Source organism: Mirounga leonina, unplaced genomic scaffold, assembly GCF_011800145.1.
Source record: "Mirounga leonina isolate KUSES-001 unplaced genomic scaffold, KU_Mleo_1.0 Mir_180, whole genome shotgun sequence".
NCBI lineage: Eukaryota > Metazoa > Chordata > Mammalia > Carnivora > Phocidae > Mirounga > Mirounga leonina.
The window spans coordinates 11,347,512-11,355,284 of record NW_023270469.1 but is presented as its reverse complement, the minus strand read 5'-3'; the positions used below and the strand labels follow the sequence as shown (position 1 = coordinate 11,355,284).

The 7,773-nt window shown below is 38.0% G+C and overlaps 1 long non-coding RNA gene across 1 annotated transcript; it reads left to right on the top strand.

The window, feature by feature from the left end:
* The first annotated feature begins 3,967 nt into the window (after positions 1–3,967).
* LOC118023551 lies at positions 3,968–7,538 on the top strand. Its single transcript, XR_004682841.1, has 2 exons — positions 3,968–4,017; positions 6,546–7,538. It is a non-coding gene; the product is annotated as an uncharacterized LOC118023551 (long non-coding RNA).
* The last annotated feature ends 235 nt before the right edge of the window (positions 7,539–7,773 follow it).

The following is a 7,773-nucleotide window of genomic DNA, read 5'->3' as shown; positions in this document are numbered from 1 at the left end:
ATTACACACTTAATCTTTTATATAAAAGTAAATTACAGTTATATTTACCAATTTTTAGGGTTTTTTTTCCTTTATAAGATCAATGTTTATTTGCTTTTTGTATATCTAGGTCCATATCAAAGCTTTAAAAAATTATCATGTACACGAATATGGTAAAATACCCACATCTTTCCATGCTTTGTTTAAATTGCTTCCAGAAATCTCCAAGAACAAATGCTTACTGTGTGCACATGTGTATTTCATTATTCAGTGGGAAGGATTCCTATGAAGCGGAAGACTTGTGTGTGCTGCTGGCTATAGACGGAAATGTGATCTTTGGTGATTTTCACATTAGAAGTGTGTACACATTCATACTCACATGCTTACACACAAGATCATCTATTTGTTCTCTCTTTCTCTTGCTCGCTCTCTCACACTCTCTCTCTCCCCCCACACACAAACACACACACACACTGGTAAGTCCATAAACTCACACACACCCATGCTCAACTGCAGAAAGTCACATACAGTATTCATACACTCATATGCATATGCAGGTGTAGATATTTAAAATGCATTGTGAAGAATTTCTATTTGATTTGGAACATGGAGAACTCTTCTTTTTACAATGTATTATTTTCACTACTATTGAGGGGTAACCCTCAGATTTAGCTGCCTTTCATCTTGGATGTGAATAAGCAGAACTATTTATGCATTTGATTTTGAAATATACTAAATGTTTCTATTAGATACCAACCCTTAATTTTCTCTTTAGGTGTTTGATTAGCCTTAAAAGCATTTGGGGCAGAAATGCACATAAAGAGTTATAATTTTAATCTTTCTCTTAAAGACATGGTCATTTATAGATTTCCAAAAAAGAGAGTTAATAGTCATCAATTAAATAAATCTCCCATTAGGATTATAGCTAACTGCACAGGGATTCTACCTGATGCCTTTCTTTCTACTTGTTCTTCTTGTGTAGTAGGTTTTTATTGCATGAACTTTACCCCACATCCAATCTGAACAAGTATACTGCATGTTCCAGTCACAGCCAGCCCAGGACAACTGACCACAGCTAGACAGGTTATCAGCTGGACAACTGTGTAGGGGCTGTGCCCGTGTAACCTTGTATAATACCTCCATCTTCATTTTGAGTAAACCAGTCCACAAATATGTAGAAATAACATCAGCTCCACCTTGGTTTCTTTGTTAAGAAGGAAGGGTCTGAACCAGGAAACTGTACCAGCAAACTGTAATGAGCAGTGCTGCAATGTTTCTCCATGCTTTGCACCCAGGCCGCTGAAACTATGGCTGAAGGAGAGATACATGAAACATATTTTCTTCATGAAAATAACCTGTTCTGCAAATCTGTCATTTGGGAATTTCAGAACTTGAACTTGAAGGAACCCTAAATTCATCAGTCTGCCTTTTCCTGAATATCCCTTTAGAGATGAGAAAATAGAAGCCCAAAGAAGGATAACAACTTGCCTAAGATCACAAAAATAATTTGTGTCGAGGCCAAGACTAATAAAAAATCTTCTGGGTCCTAGTCCGGAATGTCTTCCTTCACCCCCTGATGATTTCTGATCTCCCATTACCTGGGTGATTGACCTGTTATTGCTTCTTTTCCAGTAAGTCATGAGTGCCCGAATGGGGTGAATTCTGTCATGCACATTCTCTAGAACCTGTACTTTCCTTTCTTCCAAACTCTGGTCCTATGTTTATTAGCTTGTGTCTGTGAGTTTTCAATACCCAGGTCTGAAGGAATATGTACCAGATTTCTGTTATTTTTTAATTACAAGTGATTCATTGCTGTTGGAAATAGCCTTTGAAATTATGTCCAGAAGTTCTTCTGTCATACTATTTTATTTATTTATTTTGTAAAAGATTTTATTTACTTATTTGTCAGAGAGAGAGAGAGAGTGTACAAGCAGGGGGCACGGCAGACAGAGGGAGAAGCAGGCTCCCCGCTGAGCAGGGAGCCTGATGTGGTACTCGATCCCAGGACTCTGGGATCATGACCTGAGCCAAAGGAGACAGTTAACCAGCTGAGCCACTCAGGCATCCCATCTGTTATCCTATTTTAAATTGTGAAAAGTAAACATCATGGAAGGGGCTTTTCCAGTTTCAAAGTATGTAAATGATAATATTGACCCCAAATAAATGTGAGCTAAGAACGTGGTTCACATTGTATATTTAATTCACTCCAGACTTTTTAGAAGGGACTGTATGTTCAATATTTTTATAATTGGTATGAGCTTTATAAGTAGCTGTATTGGATTATGCTGGTTTGAGACTTTCAGGCAAAAGGATTATTTGAGCAGGTGATAACATCCACAGTAAAGATATTGTCAACCTGTTAGCTGACCAGAATTCAACCAATTTAGTGGTAGAGCAATGAAGTAGCCTTGGTTTGACCTGTTGTTCTGCTTGTAGACTCTGTGTTTACAGGTACAGATAATGTCTGGTGGTTTGGAAGATTTTTTATCAAGATGTGTATAATGTGAAGTAGACTAATATTATTCAGAGTAGGAGTTTTGGTTTTAATTTAATTGTATAGGTAGCTGTTTTATACCTGTTTTATTTTTCCTTCTGGTTTTGCCTGGTAGGTTGTAGGATGCGGGAGGGAGGTAGAAAAATTCCCGAGATCAAACACAATTTCTAGGGAGCTGCTTCTCTCGCTGTGACTTTACTGTTAATCCTTAGTCATAAGCTCTTCAATTGAATATACAGCACCATTCTCCTATCTGAAAATGCCAAATATCATTTCAGAGTGATTAAAAACCTGGTGATAAAAAAACTTCCAATAATGTTCTCATTTTACTACTATTTCCTTGGATGATTTCCTAAAGATGAAGAAGCAATAATAATGTGTGGGCATTTAATATTAAGTATTTAGAGACTTTAATAATTTGAGATTAATATTTATAAAACTTTTATGGGTAACAATAACATTTAATGAAACTATCTCATTACATTAGTATTATTAGATTGACTGATATAATAGTAACATATAAATTATGTATTTTTCTCATTGATCCTTGACAAGTTTTTATATGGAAACATAACTGATGGGATAGGTGTTTGTAGATTTTGGAATTGTTCCAATATGATATTTAATAGAGGCTTTGGGACTTATTAGGAGTGAGAGCTTCAGAAAGTTAATTGTACTCTGAAGCTCTTCCTTACCTGGTATGTGACAATGGTAATTTCTGTCTTGCCTGATTTTTTAAAGTATTAATAATACATTGTATAAGTGCCTAGCATAATGGTTTGAGTGTAGTGATGAAAATAGTGAATAATAATAGTAACAATAAGGTAATCGTTGTAAGAAATAGGCTAAATACAATAAGAAACAGCTAATATTGACCTTTAAAAAATTATTCTATTTCCAAAATATCCAGGTATTTTATTTACCATCTCTCAGTAAAAACCAAGGTGTTTAAGAGTTGCTTTATAGTCTAGGAATTAAGATGAAGCAAGAGATGAAATTCAATTCAAACAAAAGGCCTAATGAGTGTTTCTTGAAACCTTTGTAAAAATTGCACAGTTAATAAGGTGGCTTAATTTCATTGCTAGAGGCGCCGATGCATATTTCATTCATTTTAAGTGTTTCCTTTTTCAGAGCCAGAATGAAAATATAATAACTGCATAGTCCGTGATTAGCCAGCTGCTTAGCAATTCTCTGTCCTATTGAGTATTTTCTGCTGCATCTTTTTGGCAGCAACAGATAGCAAGTAAACAATATTAGTTGAGCATAGACAATATATTTTTGTTTTGACGTAATTGCTGCCCCTTTAATGGAATATTAGGGCTACTGGCGGTGTTTCACTACCTATGTATTTACAAAAACTGAAGGTGACAAAAAGTCACATCCACAATACACAGTTAGCCCTTTTCATGAAGATGCAGCCGGTTTCACCAAATTGATTTTGTAACTCACTCTCTCTTGCTTTAAGCCTGAAGCCTTTGTTTAGGGAGGATCAATGGACGCCTATCAGAAATCTCTACCTCTGTGCCAAGTTCTTTACCTGCACGGTGAGTGCCTGTAAATAGAGCATCAGTCATAGGGCTTGACACCCACCTTCTCCCACCCCACCCCCAGTAGAGCAATAGCAACTATCAGGCAGAGGAATATTCTAGAAGGAGATTGGGCTGGCAGTCGTCATGACCAGTGCAGAGTGTCTTAGGCATCCAGGGAGCGGAGCATGGTCACTCTTTCTCATGACTGTCTGGCTAGAAAGTTGTGTTGGACATCGTGCACTGATATCACTGAGAGAACCTGAGTTTTAAACTAGGTGACTGGGGAAGAAGGATTGTAGTAATTTGGTTTCTTACTTTTTAAATTCTTGGCATGTTAGTCTTCGTTGATTATTGAGAGATTAGCTAAACTACTCCATGATATTGCTGCTTCAGCATCCATTTTTTGTGGCTAGGTGGCTTGCAGTGGCCTGACTAGCCCCTCCCCCCAGCACATGCCCTAGATCACAGCCTGTAGAGTCACAAATAAATGTAAATTCCTGATATGACTCCCCCAGCACCCTTCTCCCACACCTCCCAGGGCCTTCCTCTTGTGAACCCCTAGGTAAGACCCCTGAGAAGTTTACCAAAACCCTGCTCTTTTTGGTTTGATTTGACCAATCTGGCCTAAGCCCAGGAACCCCCAAACGCTCCACTTATGGACCCGAATGAAGGCATGTGCCTTGGGTCCCACAGCGCTCTCTGCTGCATCCTGAGTTGACCTCTCCCTGTTGTGGCCCCTGGAGGCATGCTGTGTACTTTCTCCAGGGCCTGTGAGTCATAAACTTCTCTATTTCAATTCCTTGGTGGCCTTTGGTTAAACCATGCAGCTTACCATCTGATATCCCAGGGCTCTCCATAACAAATGTTTATAGTCACAACACTGATGAACCCTAAATGTCTGCTACAATTCTCCAAGTGACCCCTAACCAAGACCAGTGCATGGAGAGCCTAGCCAAAGAGGTGTGTAAGATTTCCTTTCCTGCACCAGGAGACCACATAGCCCACACTGAAATGCTCAGTGCTATATCATCAGGCAGCAGCTTCTAATACTTTTTTCAAGTCTCTCTACTACCCCCTACTTCCATTGCTCTCTTTCTTATGAGCTGGTACATGTGTACATGTGCATATCCCCCGCCCGCCTCCCCCACCCCCCTCCCTCAACCTCAAAGCATTTGTCTACAAAATAATTACTTCTGCCTCCTGGGGTTTTTCTGCCTTCTGAGACTTGAGCTCTGTCTCCAGTCAAGGGGTTGATGCTGTTTGCATTTCCCAGGACCCCTCTATGCTTCTGCTTAGGAGCAAATTTGCTTCTGATGCCTGCAACACCTTTGCTCCAGACTCTTAAACTGTGTTGTAGCAAAGGTAAGCTTTCATCTGGCTCACTCTGATGAAACCATCTTCAGTGTTTATGTTTCTGGACTAGATTTGAGTTGTTGCAAACCTTAGATTTAGGGGGAACATTAAAAATATTTCTTGTCTCTTCTCTGGGGGTGTTTTTCTTTCTCCTATTTATAAAGTGCAGCTATATCCTACACAGAGGTGGCTTCTCAACTTTTCTCGTAAGGTGGAACTGGAACATAGTAAAACATCCCCTTGAAGGTTCCCACAAAATCACTCATGATGTACAGTATATCGACAGGAATAACCTCAGTAACCAACAAAGTCAGACAGCTTTTCCTGGAACATCAATTCAATCATCGTTTCTTTAGTTGAGTGTCAGGTGAAATTTTGGCTTGTGTTTTGGCATCATGCTATGTGAGAAATACGTATATTTAACCCTAGAATCATGTTTAGTGAGCTGAGATGTTCACAGCATTGGAGGCAGATGGTTGACTGAGGAAACAGCAGATTCTGTGGCTGGGGTCACACTCACACTGTGGCATATGCTCACTGAGAGGAGCAGAGTGGATTGCCAACACTTGCTCTGAGCAGCTCACTTGCGTCTGCGTACGTTAGACGTACCAATGCAACATCCTGTTGTTCTTTTGCACAGCTCACGGCTTACCCTCCACATTTCCCGTGGATGTCCATGGCATTTGGAGCCAACGGTGATAATAATGACCACTGTTACTGAGGGCACAATGACTAAGTGTGCATTGTATAATGCCGGGTCTTATATGGTCGTCCCATTGGACTGCACAATAGCTTTATGGGTTCTGCACTCTTAGTCCCATTTTCCATATATATATATGGATTTTTAAAGAATGTTTTAGTCAGAACAAAACACTAAGTAAGCAACATCACTTGTTATTATGCCTCTGTGTGTACATGTGTGTTTGTCCGTGTGTGTCTTACGTGCCAACTGGCTTATAGAATCTAACATTTTAAAGAGATGAAAGTTGAGACGGTAATAAAAATAGTTTTTAATATATGAAAAATGGTTTTTATTATATTTACAGTGAAACGACTGAAGATTGGAGAGTTAACACATCTTTCCAAGTCATTTAGCTGGTTCAATTTAGTATTTTGAGCCACATTGCTTCTTTCTCTTTGTAAGAAGAATATTTCTTGTTTCTGACTTGTTTCTATCATCTGTTTCCTAGTTTTCCAGCTTTCTCAGGAGCTGGGACTTTGGTAATATTGCAAACCACAGGTACTGTTACATTACATGCTTTCTTCACGTAGCTTCTTGGTTTCTGAGCTGCATTTTAAAACTAGATGGTCTGTACTTGTAGTCTTGGGACCTTCATATAGAGAATATCTTGAAAATTTACCCATTTTCTGGTAAAATACAGTTTCCCTGTACACAAAGGGTTTATTGTTCTATTGGGGTTAATGTGAGTCACTCTAGATACAACTTTAAGGTGTTTTCATCAACAGAGACCTAAATATTATGCTGTTGGATGGGCAGAGTAATGCTATGTTACCTACTTTTCAGAGGGTTAATAAGGACTTTATCCCATTTCCATTTACTGTGATATATCACTTATTCTGCTTTTTAATTTTACAAAACTCTGTGTAATTCTGTTTTAATATTTCCTGTGTTTAATATGTTATATGGTTGTTTTGGTTTGTTCATTAATAATAATTTTTAAGACTTAAGGCATATATTTTTAATTATTCCAGTGTTAACTGCTGTAATGTCAAAATATGATCACACAGACCTATGTGCCTATAAGTCTATATCTTATTTATTGACATTTGTTGTAGCTTGACATGAAAAGAACTTGTGTGGCAGAAATTGCATGGCAACCTCCAGCTTACCAGTTTTGGGGGTAGACATGCTACTCTTGGCAAACTGAAGACTGAACGCCAACTCGCAACTGGAATAATCTGTGTGAACAGAATTTATTTTCATAATGACCTCTTAAAACATACTTTTCACATTTTCCTGAATATTTTAATTTCTATTAGGCTCAGGCTCAAAAGCGAACAACTGTTAATTGTATTGCTTTCAAATAATAGACACTTTTCTAAATATGGGTAGTAAACAACCTCTAAGCCAACAGCAAAATTTCACAACAAAACATTGACTGTTATATACTTTTAGTGATTAATTTACACTATAATTCTTTAAGTGCTTAAAAATTCATATTCACCTTTTAAAAAATAACCGTCATGGGGCCATTTAGCACATTGCAACAATAGTATATTAAATACCATAAATGAGAATGTGCCAGGAAGACATTAATATAACAAAATAGTATCACACTCAGCTTTGCAGACATGAGATGTGCATTACAATGAACTTCATGAAAGTTAGCAATAGGATATAGGAAATGAAAATTGACTCTAGATTCAGAAGTACATACAGATATACACATTTGTATT